The following is a 25,210-nucleotide window of genomic DNA, read 5'->3' as shown; positions in this document are numbered from 1 at the left end:
CTCCGCCTTTTCCATAACCTTATGATCCCGGTCGCACAGAGAAATTTCACAAACGTAGGACAACCTACTTTTTCAGACCACATACCCATAATTTCCACGTTCGGGTTCTATTAAAGCAGGGGCCAGTTTCAAAGGGAGCCGTTTGCAGGTCACAAATATCGTTATTTCCCTGATTCGCAAAGGATTTTCACTCACAAACTACAGATACATTTACGAGTCCTACGGTTCTCGTTTTGAAATTAGATAGGCCTACCCAGGATTAGCACGGCTGGGTTTCTTTAAACCAGGATTCCGAGAGATTGAAAGTTTGGTTCATTGGAGAAAACCAGTTCAAAAAGATCAGAAAAAAAACTAAATGTATTCATGGCAGAGAAAACAAGTACTACTAACAGACTCAGGGAAACCTTAACATTCACAGAAATTAAAAGTCTCCTTAGAGACTAAGAAAAATTGCCACAGCTGACTATATTTCAAGTCATCCAGGCGGGGTATTGGGTTAAGTTTTCAACCAGCAATAATCACGTCTCAGTAGAACTTCATAGACTATGAAATTGCCTCTGCGAAAGGATATCCATAACACCTATGACTTAAAAGTGGACCTGCTCCAACGCTCACAACGCTCGTGGTGCAATTCTCAAACCTTACCGGATGTACAGTACTGTCAGATCGATGACATGTTCATGTTGCACGTGATTGGCTTGTTGATTACAAACTCCGCCTTTTCCATAACCTTATGATCCCGGTCGCACAGAGAAATTTCACAAACGTAGGACAACCTACTTTTTCAGACCACATACCCATAATTTCCACGTTCGGGTTCTATTAAAGCAGGGGCCAGTTTCAAAGAGAGCCGTTTGCAGGTCACAAATGTCGTTATTTCCCTGATTCGCAAAGTATTTTCACTCACAAACTACAGATACATTTACGAGTCCTACGGTTCTCGTTTTGAAATTAGATAGGCCTACCCAGGATTAGCACGGCTGGGTTTCTTTAAACCAGGATTCCGAGAGATTGAAAGTTTGGTTCATTGGAGAAAACCAGTTCAAAAAGATCAAAAAAAAAACTAAATGTATTCATGGCAGAGAAAACAAGTACTACTAACAGACTCAGGGAAACCTTAACATTCACAGAAATTAAAGTCTCCTTAGAGACTAACAAAAATTGCCACAGCTGACTATATTTCAAGTCATCCAGGCGGGGTATTGGGTTAAGTTTTCAACCAGCAATAATCACGTCTCAGTAGAACTTCATAGACTATGAAATTGCCTCTGCGAAAGGATATTCATAACACCTATGACTTAAAAGTGGACCTGCTCCAACGCTCACAACGCTCGTGGTGCAATTCTCAAACCTTACCGGATGTACAGTACTGTCAGATCGATGACATGTTCATGTTGCACGTGATTGGCTTGTTGATTACAAACTCCGCCTTTTCCATAACCTTATGATCCCGGTCGCACAGAGAAATTTCACAAACGTAGGACAACCTACTTTTTCAGACCACATACCCATAATTTCCACGTTCGGGTTCTATTAAAGCAGGGGCCAGTTTCAAAGAGAGCCGTTTGCAGGTCACAAATGTCGTTATTTCCCTGATTCGCAAAGGATTTTCACTCACAAACTACAGATACATTTACGAGTCCTACGGTTCTCGTTTTGAAATTAGATAGGCCTACCCAGGATTAGCACGGCTGGGTTTCTTTAAACCAGGATTCCGAGAGATTGAAAGTTTGGTTCATTGGAGAAAACCAGTTCAAAAAGATCTGAAAAAAACCTAAATGTATTCATGGCAGAGAAAACAAGTACTACTAACAGACTCAGGGAAACGTTAACATTCACAGAAATGAAAAGTCTCCTTAGAGACTAACAAAAATTGCCACAGCTGACTATATTTCAAGTCATCCAGGCGGGGTATTGGGTTAAGTTTTCAACCAGCAATAATCACGTCTCAGTAGAACTTCATAGACTATGAAATTGCCTCTGCGCAAGGATATCCATAACACCTATGACTTAAAAGTGGACCTGCTCCAACGCTCACAACGCTCGTGGTGCAATTCTCAAACCTTACCGGATGTACAGTACTGTCAGATCGATGACATGTTCATGTTGCACGTGATTGGCTTGTTGATTACAAACTCCGCCTTTTCCATAACCTTATGATCCCGGTCGCACAGAGAAATTTCACAAACGTAGGACAACCTACTTTTTCAGACCACATACCCATAATTTCCACGTTCGGGTTCTATTAAAGCAGGGGCCAGTTTCAAAGAGAGCCGTTTGCAGGTCACAAATGTCGTTATTTCCCTGATTCGCAAAGTATTTTCACTCACAAACTACAGATACATTTACGAGTCCTACGGTTCTCGTTTTGAAATTAGATAGGCCTACCCAGGATTAGCACGGCTGGGTTTCTTTAAACCAGGATTCCGAGAGATTGAAAGTTTGGTTCATTGGAGAAAACCAGTTCAAAAAGATCAGAAAAAAAACTAAATGTATTCATGGCAGAGAAAACAAGTACTACTAACAGACTCAGGGAAACGTTAACATTCACAGAAATTAAAAGTCTCCTTAGAGACTAACAAAAATTGCCACAGCTGACTATATTTCAAGTCATCCAGGCGGGGTATTGGGTTAAGTTTTCAACCAGCAATAATCACGTCTCAGTAGAACTTCATAGACTATGAAATTGCCTCTGCGAAAGGATATCCATAACACCTATGACTTAAAAGTGGACCTGCTCCAACGCTCACAACGCTCGTGGTGCAATTCTCAAACCTTACCGGATGTACAGTACTGTCAGATCGATGACATGTTCATGTTGCACGTGATTGGCTTGTTGATTACAAACTCCGCCTTTTCCATAACCTTATGATCCCGGTCGCACAGAGAAATTTCACAAACGTAGGACAACCTACTTTTTCAGACCACATACCCATAATTTCCACGTTCGGGTTCTATTAAAGCAGGGGCCAGTTTCAAAGAGAGCCGTTTGCAGGTCACAAATGTCGTTATTTCCCTGATTCGCAAAGGATTTTCACTCACAAACTACAGATACATTTACGAGTCCTACGGTTCTCGTTTTGAAATTAGATAGGCCTACCCAGGATTAGCACGGCTGGGTTTCTTTAAACCAGGATTCCGAGAGATTGAAAGTTTGGTTCATTGGAGAAAACCAGTTCAAAAAGATCTGAAAAAAACCTAAATGTATTCATGGCAGAGAAAACAAGTACTACTAACAGACTCAGGGAAACGTTAACATTCACAGAAATTAAAAGTCTCCTTAGAGACTAACAAAAATTGCCACAGCTGACTATATTTCAAGTCATCCAGGCGGGGTATTGGGTTAAGTTTTCAACCAGCAATAATCACGTCTCAGTAGAACTTCATAGACTATGAAATTGCCTCTGCGCAAGGATATCCATAACACCTATGACTTAAAAGTGGACCTGCTCCAACACTCACAACGCTCGTGGTGCAATTCTCAAACCTTACCGGATGTACAGTACTGTCAGATCGATGACATGTTCATGTTGCACGTGATTGGCTTGTTGATTACAAACTCCGCCTTTTCCATAACCTTATGATCCCGGTCGCACAGAGAAATTTCACAAACGTAGGACAACCTACTTTTTCAGACCACATACCCATAATTTCCACGTTCGGGTTCTATTAAAGCAGGGGCCAGTTTCAAAGAGAGCCGTTTGCAGGTCACAAATGTCGTTATTTCCCTGATTCGCAAAGGATTTTCACTCACAAACTACAGATACATTTACGAGTCCTACGGTTCTCGTTTTGAAATTAGATAGGCCTACCCAGGATTAGCACGGCTGGGTTTCTTTAAACCAGGATTCCGAGAGATTGAAAGTTTGGTTCATTGGAGAAAACCAGTTCAAAAAGATCAAAAAAAAACTAAATGTATTCATGGCAGAGAAAACAAGTACTACTAACAGACTCAGGGAAACGTTAACATTCACAGAAATTAAAGTCTCCTTAGAGACTAACAAAAATTGCCACAGCTGACTATATTTCAAGTCATCCAGGCGGGGTATTGGGTTAAGTTTTCAACCAGCAATAATCACGTCTCAGTAGAACTTCATAGACTATGAAATTGCCTCTGCGAAAGGATATCCATAACACCTATGACTTAAAAGTGGACCTGCTCCAACGCTCACAACGCTCGTGGTGCAATTCTCAAACCTTACCGGATGTACAGTACTGTCAGATCGATGACATGTTCATGTTGCACGTGATTGGCTTGTTGATTACAAACTCCGCCTTTTCCATAACCTTATGATCCCGGTCGCACAGAGAAATTTCACAAACGTAGGACAACCTACTTTTTCAGACCACATACCCATAATTTCCACGTTCGGGTTCTATTAAAGCAGGGGCCAGTTTCAAAGGGAGCCGTTTGCAGGTCACAAATATCGTTATTTCCCTGATTCGCAAAGGATTTTCACTCACAAACTACAGATACATTTACGAGTCCTACGGTTCTCGTTTTGAAATTAGATAGGCCTACCCAGGATTAGCACGGCTGGGTTTCTTTAAACCAGGATTCCGAGAGATTGAAAGTTTGGTTCATTGGAGAAAACCAGTTCAAAAAGATCAGAAAAAAAACTAAATGTATTCATGGCAGAGAAAACAAGTACTACTAACAGACTCAGGGAAACGTTAACATTCACAGAAATTAAAGTCTCCTTAGAGACTAACAAAAATTGCCACAGCTGACTATATTTCAAGTCATCCAGGCGGGGTATTGGGTTAAGTTTTCAACCAGCAATAATCACGTCTCAGTAGAACTTCATAGACTATGAAATTGCCTCTGCGCAAGGATATCCATAACACCTATGACTTAAAAGTGGACCTGCTCCAACGCTCACAACGCTCGTGGTGCAATTCTCAAACCTTACCGGATGTACAGTACTGTCAGATCGATGACATGTTCATGTTGCACGTGATTGGCTTGTTGATTACAAACTCCGCCTTTTCCATAACCTTATGATCCCGGTCGCACAGAGAAATTTCACAAACGTAGGACAACCTACTTTTTCAGACCACATACCCATAATTTCCACGTTCGGGTTCTATTAAAGCAGGGGCCAGTTTCAAAGAGAGCCGTTTGCAGGTCACAAATGTCGTTATTTCCCTGATTCGCAAAGGATTTTCACTCACAAACTACAGATACATTTACGAGTCCTACGGTTCTCGTTTTGAAATTAGATAGGCCTACCCAGGATTAGCACGGCTGGGTTTCTTTAAACCAGGATTCCGAGAGATTGAAAGTTTGGTTCATTGGAGAAAACCAGTTTAAAAAGATCTGAAAAAAAACTAAATGTATTCATGGCAGAGAAAACAAGTACTACTAACAGACTCAGGGAAACGTTAACATTCACAGAAATTAAAAGTCTCCTTAGAGACTAACAAAAATTGCCACAGCTGACTATATTTCAAGTCATCCAGGCGGGGTATTGGGTTAAGTTTTCAACCAGCACTAATCACGTCTCAGTAGAACTTCATAGACTATGAAATTGCCTCTGCGAAAGGATATCCATAACACCTATGACTTAAAAGTGGACCTGCTCCAACGCTCACAACGCTCGTGGTGCAATTCTCAAACCTTACCAGATGTACAGTACTGTCAGATCGATGACATGTTCATGTTGCACGTGATTGGCTTGTTGATTACAAACTCCGCCTTTTCCATAACCTTATGATCCCGGTCGCACAGAGAAATTTCACAAACGTAGGACAACCTACTTTTTCAGACCACATACCCATAATTTCCACGTTCGGGTTCTATTAAAGCAGGGGCCAGTTTCAAAGGGAGCCGTTTGCAGGTCACAAATATCGTTATTTCCCTGATTCGCAAAGGATTTTCACTCACAAACTACAGATACATTTACGAGTCCTACGGTTCTCGTTTTGAAATTAGATAGGCCTACCCAGGATTAGCACGGCTGGGTTTCTTTAAACCAGGATTCCGAGAGATTGAAAGTTTGGTTCATTGGAGAAAACCAGTTCAAAAAGATCAGAAAAAAAACTAAATGTATTCATGGCAGAGAAAACAAGTACTGCTAACAGACTCAGGGAAACGTTAACATTCACAGAAATTAAAAGTCTCCTTAGAGACTAACAAAAATTGCCACAGCTGACTATATTTCAAGTCATCCAGGCGGGGTATTGGGTTAAGTTTTCAACCAGCAATAATCACGTCTCAGTAGAACTTCATAGACTATGAAATTGCCTCTGCGAAAGGATATCCATAACACCTATGACTTAAAAGTGGACCTGCTCCAACGCTCACAACGCTCGTGGTGCAATTCTCAAACCTTACCGGATGTACAGTACTGTCAGATCGATGACATGTTCATGTTGCACGTGATTGGCTTGTTGATTACAAACTCCGCCTTTTCCATAACCTTATGATCCCGGTCGCACAGAGAAATTTCACAAACGTAGGACAACCTACTTTTTCAGACCACATACCCATAATTTCCACGTTCGGGTTCTATTAAAGCAGGGGCCAGTTTCAAAGGGAGCCGTTTGCAGGTCACAAATATCGTTATTTCCCTGATTCGCAAAGGATTTTCACTCACAAACTACAGATACATTTACGAGTCCTACGGTTCTCGTTTTGAAATTAGATAGGCCTACCCAGGATTAGCACGGCTGGGTTTCTTTAAACCAGGATTCCGAGAGATTGAAAGTTTGGTTCATTGGAGAAAACCAGTTCAAAAAGATCAGAAAAAAAACTAAATGTATTCATGGCAGAGAAAACAAGTACTACTAACAGACTCAGGGAAACGTTAACATTCACAGAAATTAAAGTCTCCTTAGAGACTAACAAAAATTGCCACAGCTGACTATATTTCAAGTCATCCAGGCGGGGTATTGGGTTAAGTTTTCAACCAGCAATAATCACGTCTCAGTAGAACTTCATAGACTATGAAATTGCCTCTGCGAAAGGATATCCATAACACCTATGACTTAAAAGTGGACCTGCTCCAACGCTCACAACGCTCGTGGTGCAATTCTCAAACCTTACCGGATGTACAGTACTGTCAGATCGATGACATGTTCATGTTGCACGTGATTGGCTTGTTGATTACAAACTCCGCCTTTTCCATAACCTTATGATCCCGGTCGCACAGAGAAATTTCACAAACGTAGGACAACCTACTTTTTCAGACCACATACCCATAATTTCCACGTTCGGGTTCTATTAAAGCAGGGGCCAGTTTCAAAGGGAGCCGTTTGCAGGTCACAAATATCGTTATTTCCCTGATTCGCAAAGGATTTTCACTCACAAACTACAGATACATTTACGAGTCCTACGGTTCTCGTTTTGAAATTAGATAGGCCTACCCAGGATTAGCACGGCTGGGTTTCTTTAAACCAGGATTCCGAGAGATTGAAAGTTTGGTTCATTGGAGAAAACCAGTTTAAAAAGATCTGAAAAAAAACTAAATGTATTCATGGCAGAGAAAACAAGTACTACTAACAGACTCAGGGAAACGTTAACATTCACAGAAATTAAAAGTCTCCTTAGAGACTAACAAAAATTGCCACAGCTGACTATATTTCAAGTCATCCAGGCGGGGTATTGGGTTAAGTTTTCAACCAGCACTAATCACGTCTCAGTAGAACTTCATAGACTATGAAATTGCCTCTGCGAAAGGATATCCATAACACCTATGACTTAAAAGTGGACCTGCTCCAACGCTCACAACGCTCGTGGTGCAATTCTCAAACCTTACCAGATGTACAGTACTGTCAGATCGATGACATGTTCATGTTGCACGTGATTGGCTTGTTGATTACAAACTCCGCCTTTTCCATAACCTTATGATCCCGGTCGCACAGAGAAATTTCACAAACGTAGGACAACCTACTTTTTCAGACCACATACCCATAATTTCCACGTTCGGGTTCTATTAAAGCAGGGGCCAGTTTCAAAGGGAGCCGTTTGCAGGTCACAAATATCGTTATTTCCCTGATTCGCAAAGGATTTTCACTCACAAACTACAGATACATTTACGAGTCCTACGGTTCTCGTTTTGAAATTAGATAGGCCTACCCAGGATTAGCACGGCTGGGTTTCTTTAAACCAGGATTCCGAGAGATTGAAAGTTTGGTTCATTGGAGAAAACCAGTTCAAAAAGATCAGAAAAAAAACTAAATGTATTCATGGCAGAGAAAACAAGTACTGCTAACAGACTCAGGGAAACGTTAACATTCACAGAAATTAAAAGTCTCCTTAGAGACTAACAAAAATTGCCACAGCTGACTATATTTCAAGTCATCCAGGCGGGGTATTGGGTTAAGTTTTCAACCAGCAATAATCACGTCTCAGTAGAACTTCATAGACTATGAAATTGCCTCTGCGAAAGGATATCCATAACACCTATGACTTAAAAGTGGACCTGCTCCAACGCTCACAACGCTCGTGGTGCAATTCTCAAACCTTACCGGATGTACAGTACTGTCAGATCGATGACATGTTCATGTTGCACGTGATTGGCTTGTTGATTACAAACTCCGCCTTTTCCATAACCTTATGATCCCGGTCGCACAGAGAAATTTCACAAACGTAGGACAACCTACTTTTTCAGACCACATACCCATAATTTCCACGTTCGGGTTCTATTAAAGCAGGGGCCAGTTTCAAAGGGAGCCGTTTGCAGGTCACAAATATCGTTATTTCCCTGATTCGCAAAGGATTTTCACTCACAAACTACAGATACATTTACGAGTCCTACGGTTCTCGTTTTGAAATTAGATAGGCCTACCCAGGATTAGCACGGCTGGGTTTCTTTAAACCAGGATTCCGAGAGATTGAAAGTTTGGTTCATTGGAGAAAACCAGTTCAAAAAGATCAGAAAAAAAACTAAATGTATTCATGGCAGAGAAAACAAGTACTACTAACAGACTCAGGGAAACGTTAACATTCACAGAAATTAAAGTCTCCTTAGAGACTAACAAAAATTGCCACAGCTGACTATATTTCAAGTCATCCAGGCGGGGTATTGGGTTAAGTTTTCAACCAGCAATAATCACGTCTCAGTAGAACTTCATAGACTATGAAATTGCCTCTGCGAAAGGATATCCATAACACCTATGACTTAAAAGTGGACCTGCTCCAACGCTCACAACGCTCGTGGTGCAATTCTCAAACCTTACCGGATGTACAGTACTGTCAGATCGATGACATGTTCATGTTGCACGTGATTGGCTTGTTGATTACAAACTCCGCCTTTTCCATAACCTTATGATCCCGGTCGCACAGAGAAATTTCACAAACGTAGGACAACCTACATTTTCAGACCACATACCCATAATTTCCACGTTCGGGTTCTATTAAAGCAGGGGCCAGTTTCAAAGGGAGCCGTTTGCAGGTCACAAATATCGTTATTTCCCTGATTCGCAAAGGATTTTCACTCACAAACTACAGATACATTTACGAGTCCTACGGTTCTCGTTTTGAAATTAGATAGGCCTACCCAGGATTAGCACGGCTGGGTTTCTTTAAACCAGGATTCCGAGAGATTGAAAGTTTGGTTCATTGGAGAAAACCAGTTCAAAAAGATCAGAAAAAAAACTAAATGTATTCATGGCAGAGAAAACAAGTACTACTAACAGACTCAGGGAAACGTTAACATTCACAGAAATTAAAGTCTCCTTAGAGACTAACAAAAATTGCCACAGCTGACTATATTTCAAGTCATCCAGGCGGGGTATTGGGTTAAGTTTTCAACCAGCAATAATCACGTCTCAGTAGAACTTCATAGACTATGAAATTGCCTCTGCGCAAGGATATCCATAACACCTATGACTTAAAAGTGGACCTGCTCCAACGCTCACAACGCTCGTGGTGCAATTCTCAAACCTTACCGGATGTACAGTACTGTCAGATCGATGACATGTTCATGTTGCACGTGATTGGCTTGTTGATTACAAACTCCGCCTTTTCCATAACCTTATGATCCCGGTCGCACAGAGAAATTTCACAAACGTAGGACAACCTACTTTTTCAGACCACATACCCATAATTTCCACGTTCGGGTTCTATTAAAGCAGGGGCCAGTTTCAAAGAGAGCCGTTTGCAGGTCACAAATGTCGTTATTTCCCTGATTCGCAAAGGATTTTCACTCACAAACTACAGATACATTTACGAGTCCTACGGTTCTCGTTTTGAAATTAGATAGGCCTACCCAGGATTAGCACGGCTGGGTTTCTTTAAACCAGGATTCCGAGAGATTGAAAGTTTGGTTCATTGGAGAAAACCAGTTTAAAAAGATCTGAAAAAAAACTAAATGTATTCATGGCAGAGAAAACAAGTACTACTAACAGACTCAGGGAAACGTTAACATTCACAGAAATTAAAAGTCTCCTTAGAGACTAACAAAAATTGCCACAGCTGACTATATTTCAAGTCATCCAGGCGGGGTATTGGGTTAAGTTTTCAACCAGCACTAATCACGTCTCAGTAGAACTTCATAGACTATGAAATTGCCTCTGCGAAAGGATATCCATAACACCTATGACTTAAAAGTGGACCTGCTCCAACGCTCACAACGCTCGTGGTGCAATTCTCAAACCTTACCAGATGTACAGTACTGTCAGATCGATGACATGTTCATGTTGCACGTGATTGGCTTGTTGATTACAAACTCCGCCTTTTCCATAACCTTATGATCCCGGTCGCACAGAGAAATTTCACAAACGTAGGACAACCTACTTTTTCAGACCACATACCCATAATTTCCACGTTCGGGTTCTATTAAAGCAGGGGCCAGTTTCAAAGGGAGCCGTTTGCAGGTCACAAATATCGTTATTTCCCTGATTCGCAAAGGATTTTCACTCACAAACTACAGATACATTTACGAGTCCTACGGTTCTCGTTTTGAAATTAGATAGGCCTACCCAGGATTAGCACGGCTGGGTTTCTTTAAACCAGGATTCCGAGAGATTGAAAGTTTGGTTCATTGGAGAAAACCAGTTCAAAAAGATCAGAAAAAAAACTAAATGTATTCATGGCAGAGAAAACAAGTACTGCTAACAGACTCAGGGAAACGTTAACATTCACAGAAATTAAAAGTCTCCTTAGAGACTAACAAAAATTGCCACAGCTGACTATATTTCAAGTCATCCAGGCGGGGTATTGGGTTAAGTTTTCAACCAGCAATAATCACGTCTCAGTAGAACTTCATAGACTATGAAATTGCCTCTGCGAAAGGATATCCATAACACCTATGACTTAAAAGTGGACCTGCTCCAACGCTCACAACGCTCGTGGTGCAATTCTCAAACCTTACCGGATGTACAGTACTGGCAGATCGATGACATGTTCATGTTGCACGTGATTGGCTTGTTGATTACAAACTCCGCCTTTTCCATAACCTTATGATCCCGGTCGCACAGAGAAATTTCACAAACGTAGGACAACCTACTTTTTCAGACCACATACCCATAATTTCCACGTTCGGGTTCTATTAAAGCAGGGGCCAGTTTCAAAGAGAGCCGTTTGCAGGTCACAAATGTCGTTATTTCCCTGATTCGCAAAGGATTTTCACTCACAAACTACAGATACATTTACGAGTCCTACGGTTCTCGTTTTGAAATTAGATAGGCCTACCCAGGATTAGCACGGCTGGGTTTCTTTAAACCAGGATTCCGAGAGATTGAAAGTTTGGTTCATTGGAGAAAACCAGTTCAAAAAGATCAGAAAAAAAACTAAATGTATTCATGGCAGAGAAAACAAGTACTACTAACAGACTCAGGGAAACGTTAACATTCACAGAAATTAAAAGTCTCCTTAGAGACTAACAAAAATTGCCACAGCTGACTATATTTCAAGTCATCCAGGCGGGGTATTGGGTTAAGTTTTCAACCAGCAATAATCACGTCTCAGTAGAACTTCATAGACTATGAAATTGCCTCTGCGAAAGGATATCCATAACACCTATGACTTAAAAGTGGACCTGCTCCAACGCTCACAACGCTCGTGGTGCAATTCTCAAACCTTACCGGATGTACAGTACTGTCAGATCGATGACATGTTCATGTTGCACGTGATTGGCTTGTTGATTACAAACACCGCCTTTTCCATAACCTTATGATCCCGGTCGCACAGAGAAATTTCACAAACGTAGGACAACCTACTTTTTCAGACCACATACCCATAATTTCCACGTTCGGGTTCTATTAAAGCAGGGGCCAGTTTCAAAGAGAGCCGTTTGCAGGTCACAAATGTCGTTATTTCCCTGATTCGCAAAGGATTTTCACTCACAAACTACAGATACATTTACGAGTCCTACGGTTCTCGTTTTGAAATTAGATAGGCCTACCCAGGATTAGCACGGCTGGGTTTCTTTAAACCAGGATTCCGAGAGATTGAAAGTTTGCTTCATTGGAGAAAACCAGTTCAAAAAGATCTGAAAAAAAACTAAATGTATTCATGGCAGAGAAAACAAGTACTACTAACAGACTCAGGGAAACGTTAACATTCACAGAAATTAGAGTCTCCTTAGAGACTAACAAAAATTGCCACAGCTGACTATATTTCAAGTCATCCAGGCGGGGTATTGGGTTAAGTTTTCAACCAGCAATAATCACGTCTCAGTAGAACTTCATAGACTATGAAATTGCCTCTGCGAAAGGATATCCATAACACCTATGACTTAAAAGTGGACCTGCTCCAACGCTCACAACGCTCGTGGTGCAATTCTCAAACCTTACCGGATGTACAGTACTGTCAGATCGATGACATGTTCATGTTGCACGTGATTGGCTTGTTGATTACAAACTCCGCCTTTTCCATAACCTTATGATCCCGGTCGCACAGAGAAATTTCACAAACGTAGGACAACCTACTTTTTCAGACCACATACCCATAATTTCCACGTTCGGGTTCTATAAAAGCAGGGGCCAGTTTCAAAGAGAGCCGTTTGCAGGTCACAAATGTCGTTATTTCCCTGATTCGCAAAGGATTTTCACTCACAAACTACAGATACATTTACGAGTCCTACGGTTCTCGTTTTGAAATTAGATAGGCCTACCCAGGATTAGCACGGCTGGGTTTCTTTAAACCAGGATTCCGAGAGATTGAAAGTTTGCTTCATTGGAGAAAACCAGTTCAAAAAGATCTGAAAAAAACCTAAATGTATTCATGGCAGAGAAAACAAGTACTACTAACAGACTCAGGGAAACGTTAACATTCACAGAAATTAAAAGTCTCCTTAGAGACTAACAAAAATTGCCACAGCTGACTATATTTCAAGTCATCCAGGCGGGGTATTGGGTTAAGTTTTCAACCAGCAATAATCACGTCTCAGTAGAACTTCATAGACTATGAAATTGCCTCTGCGCAAGGATATCCATAACACCTATGACTTAAAAGTGGACCTGCTCCAACGCTCACAACGCTCGTGGTGCAATTCTCAAACCTTACCGGATGTACAGTACTGTCAGATCGATGACATGTTCATGTTGCACGTGATTGGCTTGTTGATTACAAACTCCGCCTTTTCCATAACCTTATGATCCCGGTCGCACAGAGAAATTTCACAAACGTAGGACAACCTACTTTTTCAGACCACATACCCATAATTTCCACGTTCGGGTTCTATTAAAGCAGGGGCCAGTTTCAAAGAGAGCCGTTTGCAGGTCACAAATGTCGTTATTTCCCTGATTCGCAAAGGATTTTCACTCACAAACTACAGATACATTTACGAGTCCTACGGTTCTCGTTTTCAAATTAGATAGGCCTACCCAGGATTAGCACGGCTGGGTTTCTTTAAACCAGGATTCCGAGAGATTGAAAGTTTGGTTCATTGGAGAAAACCAGTTCAAAAAGATCAGAAAAAAAACTAAATGTATTCATGGCAGAGAAAACAAGTACTACTAACAGACTCAGGGAAACGTTAACATTCACAGAAATTAAAGTCTCCTTAGAGACTAACAAAAATTGCCACAGCTGACTATATTTCAAGTCATCCAGGCGGGGTATTGGGTTAAGTTTTCAACCAGCAATAATCACGTCTCAGTAGAACTTCATAGACTATGAAATTGCCTCTGCGCAAGGATATCCATAACACCTATGACTTAAAAGTGGACCTGCTCCAACGCTCACAACGCTCGTGGTGCAATTCTCAAACCTTACCGGATGTACAGTACTGGCAGATCGATGACATGTTCATGTTGCACGTGATTGGCTTGTTGATTACAAACTCCGCCTTTTCCATAACCTTATGATCCCGGTCGCACAGAGAAATTTCACAAACGTAGGACAACCTACTTTTTCAGACCACATACCCATAATTTCCACGTTCGGGTTCTATTAAAGCAGGGGCCAGTTTCAAAGAGAGCCGTTTGCAGGTCACAAATGTCGTTATTTCCCTGATTCGCAAAGGATTTTCACTCACAAACTACAGATACATTTACGAGTCCTACGGTTCTCGTTTTGAAATTAGATAGGCCTACCCAGGATTAGCACGGCTGGGTTTCTTTAAACCAGGATTCCGAGAGATTGAAAGTTTGGTTCATTGGAGAAAACCAGTTTAAAAAGATCTGAAAAAAAACTAAATGTATTCATGGCAGAGAAAACAAGTACTACTAACAGACTCAGGGAAACGTTAACATTCACAGAAATTAAAAGTCTCCTTAGAGACTAACAAAAATTGCCACAGCTGACTATATTTCAAGTCATCCAGGCGGGGTATTGGGTTAAGTTTTCAACCAGCAATAATCACGTCTCAGTAGAACTTCATAGACTATGAAATTGCCTCTGCGAAAGGATATCCATAACACCTATGACTTAAAAGTGGACCTGCTCCAACGCTCACAACGCTCGTGGTGCAATTCTCAAACCTTACCGGATGTACAGTACTGTCAGATCGATGACATGTTCATGTTGCACGTGATTGGCTTGTTGATTACAAACTCCGCCTTTTCCATAACCTTATGATCCCGGTCGCACAGAGAAATTTCACAAACGTAGGACAACCTACTTTTTCAGACCACATACCCATAATTTCCACGTTCGGGTTCTATTAAAGCAGGGGCCAGTTTCAAAGGGAGCCGTTTGCAGGTCACAAATATCGTTATTTCCCTGATTCGCAAAGGATTTTCACTCACAAACTACAGATACATTTACGAGTCCTACGGTTCTCGTTTTGAAATTAGATAGGCCTACCCAGGATTAGCACGGCTGGGTTTCTTTAAACCAGGATTCCGAGAGATTGAAAGTTTGCTTCATTGGAGAAAACCAGTTCAAAAAGATCAGAAAAAAAACTAAATGTATTCATGGCAGAGAAAACAAGTACTGCTAACAGACTCAGGGAAACGTTAACATTCACAGAAATTAAAAGTCTCCTTAGAGACTAACAAAAATTGCCACAGCTGACTATATTTCAAGTCATCCAGGCGGGGTATTGGGTTAAGTTTTCAACCAGCAATAATCACGTCTCAGTAGAACTTCATAGACTATGAAATTGCCTCTGCGAAAGGATATCCATAACACCTATGACTTAAAAGTGGACCTGCTCCAACGCTCACAACGCTCGTGGTGCAATTCTCAAACCTTACCGGATGTACAGTACTGGCAGATCGATGACATGTTCATGTTGCACGTGATTGGCTTGTTGATTACAAACTCCGCCTTTTCCATAACCTTATGATCCCGGTCGCACAGAGAAATTTCACAAACGTAGGACAACCTACTTTTTCAGACCACATACCCATAATTTCCACGTTCGGGTTCTATTAAAGCAGGGGCCAGTTTCAAAGAGAGCCGTTTGCAGGTCACAAATGTCGTTATTTCCCTGATTCGCAAAGGATTTTCACTCACAAACTACAGATACATTTACGAGTCCTACGGTTCTCGTTTTGAAATTAGATAGGCCTACCCAGGATTAGCACGGCTGGGTTTCTTTAAACCAGGATTCCGAGAGATTGAAAGTTTGCTTCATTGGAGAAAACCAGTTCAAAAAGATCGAAAAAAAAACTAAATGTATTCATGGCAGAGAAAACAAGTACTACTAACAGACTCAGGGAAACGTTAACATTCACAGAAATTAAAAGTCTCCTTAGAGACTAACAAAAATTGCCACAGCTGACTATATTTCAAGTCATCCAGGCGGGGTATTGGGTTAAGTTTTCAACCAGCAATAATCACGTCTCAGTAGAACTTCATAGACTATGAAATTGCCTCTGCGAAAGGATATCCATAACACCTATGACTTAAAAGTGGACCTGCTCCAACGCTCACAACGCTCGTGGTGCAATTCTCAAACCTTACCGGATGTACAGTACTGTCAGATCGATGACATGTTCATGTTGCACGTGATTGGCTTGTTGATTACAAACTCCGCCTTTTCCATAACCTTATGATCCCGGTCGCACAGAGAAATTTCACAAACGTAGGACAACCTACTTTTTCAGACCACATACCCATAATTTCCACGTTCGGGTTCTATTAAAGCAGGGGCCAGTTTCAAAGAGAGCCGTTTGCAGGTCACAAATGTCGTTATTTCCCTGATTCGCAAAGGATTTTCACTCACAAACTACAGATACATTTACGAGTCCTACGGTTCTCGTTTTGAAATTAGATAGGCCTACCCAGGATTAGCACGGCTGGGTTTCTTTAAACCAGGATTCCGAGAGATTGAAAGTTTGCTTCATTGGAGAAAACCAGTTCAAAAAGATCTGAAAAAAACCTAAATGTATTCATGGCAGAGAAAACAAGCACTACTAACAGACTCAGGGAAACGTTAACATTCACAGAAATTAAAAGTCTCCTTAGAGACTAACAAAAATTGCCACAGCTGACTATATTTCAAGTCATCCAGGCGGGGTATTGGGTTAAGTTTTCAACCAGCAATAATCACGTCTCAATAGAACTTCATAGACTATGAAATTGCCTCTGGGCAAGGATATCCATAACACCTATGACTTAAAAGTGGACCTGCTCCAACGCTCACAACGCTCGTGGTGCAATTCTCAAACCTTACCGGATGTACAGTACTGTCAGATCGATGACATGTTCATGTTGCACGTGATTGGCTTGTTGATTACAAACTCCGCCTTTTCCATAACCTTATGATCCCGGTCGCACAGAGAAATTTCACAAACGTAGGACAACCTACTTTTTCAGACCACATACCCATAATTTCCACGTTCGGGTTCTATTAAAGCAGGGGCCAGTTTCAAAGAGAGCCGTTTGCAGGTCACAAATGTCGTTATTTCCCTGATTCGCAAAGGATTTTCACTCACAAACTACAGATACATTTACGAGTCCTACGGTTCTCGTTTTGAAATTAGATAGGCCTACCCAGGATTAGCACGGCTGGGTTTCTTTAAACCAGGATTCCGAGAGATTGAAAGTTTGGTTCATTGGAGAAAACCAGTTTAAAAAGATCTGAAAAAAAACTAAATGTATTCATGGCAGAGAAAACAAGTACTACTAATAGACTCAGGGAAACGTTAACATTCACAGAAATTAAAAGTCTCCTTAGAGACTAACAAAAATTGCCACAGCTGACTATATTTCAAGTCATCCAGGCGGGGTATTGGGTTAAGTTTTCAACCAGCAATAATCACGTCTCAGTAGAACTTCATAGACTATGAAATTGCCTCTGCGAAAGGATATCCATAACACCTATGACTTAAAAGTGGACCTGCTCCAACGCTCACAACGCTCGTGGTGCAATTCTCAAACCTTACCGGATGTACAGTACTGTCAGATCGATGACATGTTCATGTTGCACGTGATTGGCTTGTTGATTACAAACTCCGCCTTTTCCATAACCTTATGATCCCGGTCGCACAGAGAAATTTCACAACGTAGGACAACCTACTTTTTCAGACCACATACCCATAATTTCCACGTTCGGGTTCTATTAAAGCAGGGGCCAGTTTCAAAGGGAGCCGTTTGCAGGTCACAAATATCGTTATTTCCCTGATTCGCAAAGGATTTTCACTCACAAACTACAGATACATTTACGAGTCCTACGGTTCTCGTTTTGAAATTAGATAGGCCTACCCAGGATTAGCACGGCTGGGTTTCTTTAAACCAGGATTCCGAGAGATTGAAAGTTTGGTTCATTGGAGAAAACCAGTTCAAAAAGATCAGAAAAAAAACTAAATGTATTCATGGCAGAGAAAACAAGTACTGCTAACAGACTCAGGGAAACGTTAACATTCACAGAAATTAAAAGTCTCCTTAGAGACTAACAAAAATTGCCACAGCTGACTATATTTCAAGTCATCCAGGCGGGGTATTGGGTTAAGTTTTCAACCAGCAATAATCACGTCTCAGTAGAACTTCATAGACTATGAAATTGCCTCTGCGAAAGGATATCCATAACACCTATGACTTAAAAGTGGACCTGCTCCAACGCTCACAACGCTCGTGGTGCAATTCTCAAACCTTACCGGATGTACAGTACTGGCAGATCGATGACATGATCATGTTGCACGTGATTGGCTTGTTGATTACAAACTCCGCCTTTTCCATAACCTTATGATCCCGGTCGCACAGAGAAATTTCACAAACGTAGGACAACCTACTTTTTCAGACCACATACCCATAATTTCCACGTTCGGGTTCTATTAAAGCAGGGGCCAGTTTCAAAGAGAGCCGTTTGCAGGTCACAAATGTCGTTATTTCCCTGATTCGCAAAGGATTTTCACTCACAAACTACAGATACATTTACGAGTCCTACGGTTCTCGTTTTGAAATTAGATAGGCCTACCCAGGATTAGCACGGCTGGGTTTCTTTAAACCAGGATTCCGAGAGATTGAAAGTTTGGTTCATTGGAGAAAACCAGTTCAAAAAGATCAGAAAAAAAACTAAATGTATTCATGGCAGAGAAAACAAGTACTACTAACAGACTCAGGGAAACGTTAACATTCACAGAAATTAAAGTCTCCTTAGAGACTAACAAAAATTGCCACAGCTGACTATATTTCAAGTCATCCAGGCGGGGTATTGGGTTAAGTTTTCAACCAGCAATAATCACGTCTCAGTAGAACTTCATAGACTATGAAATTGCCTCTGCGAAAGGATATCCATAACACCTATGACTTAAAAGTGGACCTGCTCCAACGCTCACAACGCTCGTGGTGCAATTCTCAAACCTTACCGGATGTACAGTACTGTCAGATCGATGACATGTTCATGTTGCACGTGATTGGCTTGTTGATTACAAACTCCGCCTTTTCCATAACCTTATGATCCCGGTCGCACAGAGAAATTTCACAAACGTAGGACAACCTACTTTTTCAGACCACATACCCATAATTTCCACGTTCGGGTTCTATTAAAGCAGGGGCCAGTTTCAAAGAGAGCCGTTTGCAGGTCACAAATGTCGTTATTTCCCTGATTCGCAAAGGATTTTCACTCACAAACTACAGATACATTTACGAGTCCTACGGTTCTCGTTTTGAAATTAGATAGGCCTACCCAGGATTAGCACGGCTGGGTTTCTTTAAACCAGGATTCCGAGAGATTGAAAGTTTGGTTCATTGCAGAAAACCAGTTCAAAAAGATCTGAAAAAAACCTAAATGTATTCATGGCAGAGAAAACAAGTACTGCTAACAGACTCAGGGAAACGTTAACATTCACAGAAATTAAAAGTCTCCTTAGAGACTAACAAAAATTGCCACAGCTGACTATATTTCAAGTCATCCAGGCGGGGTATTGGGTTAAGTTTTCAACCAGCAATAATCACGTCTCAGTAGAACTTCATAGACTATGAAATTGCCTCTGCGCAAGGATATCCACAACACCTATGACTTAAAAGTGGACCTGCTCCAACGCTCACAACGCTCGTGGTGCAATTCTCAAACCTTACCGGATGTACAGTACTGGCAGATCGATGACATGTTCATGTTGCACGTGATTGGCTTGTTGATTACAAACTCCGCCTTTTCCATAACCTTATGATCCCGGTCGCACAGAGAAATTTCACAAACGTAGGACAACCTACTTTTTCAGACCACATACCCATAATTTCCACGTTCGGGTTCTATTAAAGCAGGGGCCAGTTTCAAAGAGAGCCGTTTGCAGGTCACAAATGTCGTTATTTCCCTGATTCGCAAAGGATTTTCACTCACAAACTACAGATACATTTACGAGTCCTACGGTTCTCGTTTTGAAATTAGATAGGCCTACCCAGGATTAGCACGGCTGGGTTTCTTTAAACCAGGATTCCGAGAGATTGAAAGTTTGGTTCATTGCAGAAAACCAGTCCAAAAAGATCAGAAAAAAAACTAAATGTATTCATGGCAGAGAAAACAAGTACTACTAACAGACTCAGGGAAACGTTAACATTCACAGAAATTAAAAGTCTCCTTAGAGACTAACAAAAATTGCCACAGCTGACTATATTTCAAGTCATCCAGGCGGGGTATTGGGTTAAGTTTTCAACCAGCAATAATCACGTCTCAGTAGAACTTCATAGACTATGAAATTGCCTCTGCGAAAGGATATCCATAACATCTATGACTTAAAAGTGGACCTGCTCCAACGCTCACAACGCTCGTGGTGCAATTCTCAAACCTTACCGGATGTACAGTACTGGCAGATCGATGACATGTTCATGTTGCACGTGATTGGCTTGTTGATTACAAACTCCGCCTTTTCCATAACCTTATGATCCCGGTCGCACAGAGAAATTTCACAAACGTAGGACAACCTACTTTTTCAGACCACATACCCATAATTTCCACGTTCGGGTTCTATTAAAGCAGGGGCCAGTTTCAAAGAGAGCCGTTTGCAGGTCACAAATGTCGTTATTTCCCTGATTCGCAAAGGATTTTCACTCACAAACTACAGATACATTTACGAGTCCTACGGTTCTCGTTTTGAAATTAGATAGGCCTACCCAGGATTAGCACGGCTGGGTTTCTTTAAACCAGGATTCCGAGAGATTGAAAGTTTGCTTCATTGGAGAAAACCAGTTCAAAAAGATCTGAAAAAAAACTAAATGTATTCATGGCAGAGAAAACAAGTACTACTAACAGACTCAGGGAAACGTTAACATTCACAGAAATTAGAGTCTCCTTAGAGACTAACAAAAATTGCCACAGCTGACTATATTTCAAGTCATCCAGGCGGGGTATTGGGTTAAGTTTTCAACCAGCAATAATCACGTCTCAGTAGAACTTCATAGACTATGAAATTGCCTCTGCGAAAGGATATCCATAACACCTATGACTTAAAAGTGGACCTGCTCCAACGCTCACAACGCTCGTGGTGCAATTCTCAAACCTTACCGGATGTACAGTACTGTCAGATCGATGACATGTTCATGTTGCACGTGATTGGCTTGTTGATTACAAACTCCGCCTTTTCCATAACCTTATGATCCCGGTCGCACAGAGAAATTTCACAAACGTAGGACAACCTACTTTTTCAGACCACATACCCATAATTTCCACGTTCGGGTTCTATAAAAGCAGGGGCCAGTTTCAAAGAGAGCCGTTTGCAGGTCACAAATGTCGTTATTTCCCTGATTCGCAAAGGATTTTCACTCACAAACTACAGATACATTTACGAGTCCTACGGTTCTCGTTTTGAAATTAGATAGGCCTACCCAGGATTAGCACGGCTGGGTTTCTTTAAACCAGGATTCCGAGAGATTGAAAGTTTGCTTCATTGGAGAAAACCAGTTCAAAAAGATCTGAAAAAAACCTAAATGTATTCATGGCAGAGAAAACAAGTACTACTAACAGACTCAGGGAAACGTTAACATTCACAGAAATTAAAAGTCTCCTTAGAGACTAACAAAAATTGCCACAGCTGACTATATTTCAAGTCATCCAGGCGGGGTATTGGGTTAAGTTTTCAACCAGCAATAATCACGTCTCAGTAGAACTTCATAGACTATGAAATTGCCTCTGCGCAAGGATATCCATAACACCTATGACTTAAAAGTGGACCTGCTCCAACGCTCACAACGCTCGTGGTGCAATTCTCAAACCTTACCGGATGTACAGTACTGTCAGATCGATGACATGTTCATGTTGCACGTGATTGGCTTGTTGATTACAAACTCCGCCTTTTCCATAACCTTATGATCCCGGTCGCACAGAGAAATTTCACAAACGTAGGACAACCTACTTTTTCAGACCACATACCCATAATTTCCACGTTCGGGTTCTATTAAAGCAGGGGCCAGTTTCAAAGAGAGCCGTTTGCAGGTCACAAATGTCGTTATTTCCCTGATTCGCAAAGGATTTTCACTCACAAACTACAGATACATTTACGAGTCCTACGGTTCTCGTTTTGAAATTAGATAGGCCTACCCAGGATTAGCACGGCTGGGTTTCTTTAAACCAGGATTCCGAGAGATTGAAAGTTTGGTTCATTGGAGAAAACCAGTTTAAAAAGATCTGAAAAAAAACTAAATGTATTCATGGCAGAGAAAACAAGTACTACTAACAGACTCAGGGAAACGTTAACATTCACAGAAATTAAAAGTCTCCTTAGAGACTAACAAAAATTGCCACAGCTGACTATATTTCAAGTCATCCAGGCGGGGTATTGGGTTAAGTTTTCAACCAGCAATAATCACGTCTCAGTAGAACTTCATAGACTATGAAATTGCCTCTGCGAAAGGATATCCATAACACCTATGACTTAAAAGTGGACCTGCTCCAACGCTCACAACGCTCGTGGTGCAATTCTCAAACCTTACCGGATGTACAGTACTGTCAGATCGATGACATGTTCATGTTGCACGTGATTGGCTTGTTGATTACAAACTCCGCCTTTTCCATAACCTTATGATCCCGGTCGCACAGAGAAATTTCACAAACGTAGGACAACCTACTTTTTCAGACCACATACCCATAATTTCCACGTTCGGGTTCTATTAAAGCAGGGGCCAGTTTCAAAGGGAGCCGTTTGCAGGTCACAAATATCGTTATTTCCCTGATTCGCAAAGGATTTTCACTCACAAACTACAGATACATTTACGAGTCCTACGGTTCTCGTTTTGAAATTAGATAGGCCTACCCAGGATTAGCACGGCTGGGTTTCTTTAAACCAGGATTCCGAGAGATTGAAAGTTTGCTTCATTGGAGAAAACCAGTTCAAAAAGATCAGAAAAAAAACTAAATGTATTCATGGCAGAGAAAACAAGTACTGCTAACAGACTCAGGGAAACGTTAACATTCACAGAAATTAAAAGTCTCCTTAGAGACTAACAAAAATTGCCACAGCTGACTATATTTCAAGTCATCCAGGCGGGGTATTGGGTTAAGTTTTCAACCAGCAATAATCACGTCTCAGTAGAACTTCATAGACTATGAAATTGCCTCTGCGAAAGGATATCCATAACACCTATGACTTAAAAGTGGACCTGCTCCAACGCTCACAACGCTCGTGGTGCAATTCTCAAACCTTACCGGATGTACAGTACTGGCAGATCGATGACATGTTCATGTTGCACGTGATTGGCTTGTTGATTACAAACTCCGCCTTTTCCATAACCTTATGATCCCGGTCGCACAGAGAAATTTCACAAACGTAGGACAACCTACTTTTTCAGACCACATACCCATAATTTCCACGTTCGGGTTCTATTAAAGCAGGGGCCAGTTTCAAAGAGAGCCGTTTGCAGGTCACAAATGTCGTTATTTCCCTGATTCGCAAAGGATTTTCACTCACAAACTACAGATACATTTACGAGTCCTACGGTTCTCGTTTTGAAATTAGATAGGCCTACCCAGGATTAGCACGGCTGGGTTTCTTTAAACCAGGATTCCGAGAGATTGAAAGTTTGCTTCATTGGAGAAAACCAGTTCAAAAAGATCGAAAAAAAAACTAAATGTATTCATGGCAGAGAAAACAAGTACTACTAACAGACTCAGGGAAACGTTAACATTCACAGAAATTAAAAGTCTCCTTAGAGACTAACAAAAATTGCCACAGCTGACTATATTTCAAGTCATCCAGGCGGGGTATTGGGTTAAGTTTTCAACCAGCAATAATCACGTCTCAGTAGAACTTCATAGACTATGAAATTGCCTCTGCGAAAGGATATCCATAACACCTATGACTTAAAAGTGGACCTGCTCCAACGCTCACAACGCTCGTGGTGCAATTCTCAAACCTTACCGGATGTACAGTACTGTCAGATCGATGACATGTTCATGTTGCACGTGATTGGCTTGTTGATTACAAACTCCGCCTTTTCCATAACCTTATGATCCCGGTCGCACAGAGAAATTTCACAAACGTAGGACAACCTACTTTTTCAGACCACATACCCATAATTTCCACGTTCGGGTTCTATTAAAGCAGGGGCCAGTTTCAAAGAGAGCCGTTTGCAGGTCACAAATGTCGTTATTTCCCTGATTCGCAAAGGATTTTCACTCACAAACTACAGATACATTTACGAGTCCTACGGTTCTCGTTTTGAAATTAGATAGGCCTACCCAGGATTAGCACGGCTGGGTTTCTTTAAACCAGGATTCCGAGAGATTGAAAGTTTGCTTCATTGGAGAAAACCAGTTCAAAAAGATCTGAAAAAAACCTAAATGTATTCATGGCAGAGAAAACAAGCACTACTAACAGACTCAGGGAAACGTTAACATTCACAGAAATTAAAAGTCTCCTTAGAGACTAACAAAAATTGCCACAGCTGACTATATTTCAAGTCATCCAGGCGGGGTATTGGGTTAAGTTTTCAACCAGCAATAATCACGTCTCAATAGAACTTCATAGACTATGAAATTGCCTCTGGGCAAGGATATCCATAACACCTATGACTTAAAAGTGGACCTGCTCCAACGCTCACAACGCTCGTGGTGCAATTCTCAAACCTTACCGGATGTACAGTACTGTCAGATCGATGACATGTTCATGTTGCACGTGATTGGCTTGTTGATTACAAACTCCGCCTTTTCCATAACCTTATGATCCCGGTCGCACAGAGAAATTTCACAAACGTAGGACAACCTACTTTTTCAGACCACATACCCATAATTTCCACGTTCGGGTTCTATTAAAGCAGGGGCCAGTTTCAAAGAGAGCCGTTTGCAGGTCACAAATGTCGTTATTTCCCTGATTCGCAAAGGATTTTCACTCACAAACTACAGATACATTTACGAGTCCTACGGTTCTCGTTTTGAAATTAGATAGGCCTACCCAGGATTAGCACGGCTGGGTTTCTTTAAACCAGGATTCCGAGAGATTG

General features: G+C 41.3%; 1 long non-coding RNA gene and 35 other non-coding genes across 36 annotated transcripts in view; all 36 read right to left on the bottom strand.

The window, feature by feature from the left end:
- The window catches only part of LOC137199870 (uncharacterized), a 72,934-nt gene that overhangs the window by 19,903 nt on the left and 27,821 nt on the right, over positions 1-25,210 (bottom strand). The window lies entirely within an intron of this gene.
- LOC137200550 (U4 spliceosomal RNA) lies at positions 429-569 on the bottom strand. The gene has a single exon (XR_010932017.1). It is a non-coding gene; the product is annotated as a U4 spliceosomal RNA (small nuclear RNA).
- LOC137200525 (U4 spliceosomal RNA) lies at positions 1,140-1,280 on the bottom strand. The gene has a single exon (XR_010931994.1). It is a non-coding gene; the product is annotated as a U4 spliceosomal RNA (small nuclear RNA).
- LOC137200590 (U4 spliceosomal RNA) lies at positions 1,852-1,992 on the bottom strand. Its single transcript, XR_010932052.1, has one exon. It is a non-coding gene; the product is annotated as a U4 spliceosomal RNA (small nuclear RNA).
- LOC137200524 (U4 spliceosomal RNA) lies at positions 2,564-2,704 on the bottom strand. Its single transcript, XR_010931993.1, has one exon. It is a non-coding gene; the product is annotated as a U4 spliceosomal RNA (small nuclear RNA).
- LOC137200589 (U4 spliceosomal RNA) lies at positions 3,276-3,416 on the bottom strand. The gene has a single exon (XR_010932051.1). It is a non-coding gene; the product is annotated as a U4 spliceosomal RNA (small nuclear RNA).
- Positions 3,986-4,126, bottom strand: LOC137200523 (U4 spliceosomal RNA). The gene has a single exon (XR_010931992.1). It is a non-coding gene; the product is annotated as a U4 spliceosomal RNA (small nuclear RNA).
- Positions 4,697-4,837, bottom strand: LOC137200588 (U4 spliceosomal RNA). Its single transcript, XR_010932050.1, has one exon. It is a non-coding gene; the product is annotated as a U4 spliceosomal RNA (small nuclear RNA).
- LOC137200547 (U4 spliceosomal RNA) lies at positions 5,409-5,549 on the bottom strand. The gene has a single exon (XR_010932014.1). It is a non-coding gene; the product is annotated as a U4 spliceosomal RNA (small nuclear RNA).
- Positions 6,121-6,261, bottom strand: LOC137200522 (U4 spliceosomal RNA). Its single transcript, XR_010931991.1, has one exon. It is a non-coding gene; the product is annotated as a U4 spliceosomal RNA (small nuclear RNA).
- Positions 6,832-6,972, bottom strand: LOC137200521 (U4 spliceosomal RNA). The gene has a single exon (XR_010931990.1). It is a non-coding gene; the product is annotated as a U4 spliceosomal RNA (small nuclear RNA).
- On the bottom strand, positions 7,544-7,684 carry LOC137200546 (U4 spliceosomal RNA). The gene has a single exon (XR_010932013.1). It is a non-coding gene; the product is annotated as a U4 spliceosomal RNA (small nuclear RNA).
- On the bottom strand, positions 8,256-8,396 carry LOC137200519 (U4 spliceosomal RNA). Its single transcript, XR_010931989.1, has one exon. It is a non-coding gene; the product is annotated as a U4 spliceosomal RNA (small nuclear RNA).
- Positions 8,967-9,107, bottom strand: LOC137200518 (U4 spliceosomal RNA). Its single transcript, XR_010931988.1, has one exon. It is a non-coding gene; the product is annotated as a U4 spliceosomal RNA (small nuclear RNA).
- Positions 9,678-9,818, bottom strand: LOC137200586 (U4 spliceosomal RNA). Its single transcript, XR_010932048.1, has one exon. It is a non-coding gene; the product is annotated as a U4 spliceosomal RNA (small nuclear RNA).
- LOC137200545 (U4 spliceosomal RNA) lies at positions 10,390-10,530 on the bottom strand. The gene has a single exon (XR_010932012.1). It is a non-coding gene; the product is annotated as a U4 spliceosomal RNA (small nuclear RNA).
- LOC137200517 (U4 spliceosomal RNA) lies at positions 11,102-11,242 on the bottom strand. The gene has a single exon (XR_010931987.1). It is a non-coding gene; the product is annotated as a U4 spliceosomal RNA (small nuclear RNA).
- LOC137200516 (U4 spliceosomal RNA) lies at positions 11,814-11,954 on the bottom strand. Its single transcript, XR_010931986.1, has one exon. It is a non-coding gene; the product is annotated as a U4 spliceosomal RNA (small nuclear RNA).
- LOC137200515 (U4 spliceosomal RNA) lies at positions 12,525-12,665 on the bottom strand. Its single transcript, XR_010931985.1, has one exon. It is a non-coding gene; the product is annotated as a U4 spliceosomal RNA (small nuclear RNA).
- Positions 13,237-13,377, bottom strand: LOC137200585 (U4 spliceosomal RNA). Its single transcript, XR_010932047.1, has one exon. It is a non-coding gene; the product is annotated as a U4 spliceosomal RNA (small nuclear RNA).
- On the bottom strand, positions 13,948-14,088 carry LOC137200584 (U4 spliceosomal RNA). The gene has a single exon (XR_010932046.1). It is a non-coding gene; the product is annotated as a U4 spliceosomal RNA (small nuclear RNA).
- Positions 14,660-14,800, bottom strand: LOC137200513 (U4 spliceosomal RNA). Its single transcript, XR_010931984.1, has one exon. It is a non-coding gene; the product is annotated as a U4 spliceosomal RNA (small nuclear RNA).
- On the bottom strand, positions 15,372-15,512 carry LOC137200512 (U4 spliceosomal RNA). Its single transcript, XR_010931983.1, has one exon. It is a non-coding gene; the product is annotated as a U4 spliceosomal RNA (small nuclear RNA).
- Positions 16,084-16,224, bottom strand: LOC137200511 (U4 spliceosomal RNA). The gene has a single exon (XR_010931982.1). It is a non-coding gene; the product is annotated as a U4 spliceosomal RNA (small nuclear RNA).
- LOC137200557 (U4 spliceosomal RNA) lies at positions 16,796-16,936 on the bottom strand. Its single transcript, XR_010932022.1, has one exon. It is a non-coding gene; the product is annotated as a U4 spliceosomal RNA (small nuclear RNA).
- Positions 17,508-17,648, bottom strand: LOC137200510 (U4 spliceosomal RNA). The gene has a single exon (XR_010931981.1). It is a non-coding gene; the product is annotated as a U4 spliceosomal RNA (small nuclear RNA).
- Positions 18,219-18,359, bottom strand: LOC137200509 (U4 spliceosomal RNA). Its single transcript, XR_010931980.1, has one exon. It is a non-coding gene; the product is annotated as a U4 spliceosomal RNA (small nuclear RNA).
- LOC137200507 (U4 spliceosomal RNA) lies at positions 18,930-19,070 on the bottom strand. Its single transcript, XR_010931977.1, has one exon. It is a non-coding gene; the product is annotated as a U4 spliceosomal RNA (small nuclear RNA).
- LOC137200583 (U4 spliceosomal RNA) lies at positions 19,642-19,782 on the bottom strand. The gene has a single exon (XR_010932045.1). It is a non-coding gene; the product is annotated as a U4 spliceosomal RNA (small nuclear RNA).
- Positions 20,354-20,494, bottom strand: LOC137200506 (U4 spliceosomal RNA). Its single transcript, XR_010931976.1, has one exon. It is a non-coding gene; the product is annotated as a U4 spliceosomal RNA (small nuclear RNA).
- Positions 21,065-21,205, bottom strand: LOC137200505 (U4 spliceosomal RNA). The gene has a single exon (XR_010931975.1). It is a non-coding gene; the product is annotated as a U4 spliceosomal RNA (small nuclear RNA).
- Positions 21,777-21,917, bottom strand: LOC137200581 (U4 spliceosomal RNA). Its single transcript, XR_010932044.1, has one exon. It is a non-coding gene; the product is annotated as a U4 spliceosomal RNA (small nuclear RNA).
- LOC137200504 (U4 spliceosomal RNA) lies at positions 22,489-22,629 on the bottom strand. The gene has a single exon (XR_010931974.1). It is a non-coding gene; the product is annotated as a U4 spliceosomal RNA (small nuclear RNA).
- LOC137200502 (U4 spliceosomal RNA) lies at positions 23,201-23,341 on the bottom strand. Its single transcript, XR_010931973.1, has one exon. It is a non-coding gene; the product is annotated as a U4 spliceosomal RNA (small nuclear RNA).
- Positions 23,913-24,053, bottom strand: LOC137200501 (U4 spliceosomal RNA). The gene has a single exon (XR_010931972.1). It is a non-coding gene; the product is annotated as a U4 spliceosomal RNA (small nuclear RNA).
- On the bottom strand, positions 24,625-24,765 carry LOC137200555 (U4 spliceosomal RNA). The gene has a single exon (XR_010932021.1). It is a non-coding gene; the product is annotated as a U4 spliceosomal RNA (small nuclear RNA).

Source organism: Thunnus thynnus, chromosome 16 (genome assembly GCF_963924715.1).
Source record: "Thunnus thynnus chromosome 16, fThuThy2.1, whole genome shotgun sequence".
NCBI classification, from domain to species: domain Eukaryota; kingdom Metazoa; phylum Chordata; class Actinopteri; order Scombriformes; family Scombridae; genus Thunnus; species Thunnus thynnus.
This window is presented reverse-complemented; position numbering and strand designations above follow the sequence as displayed.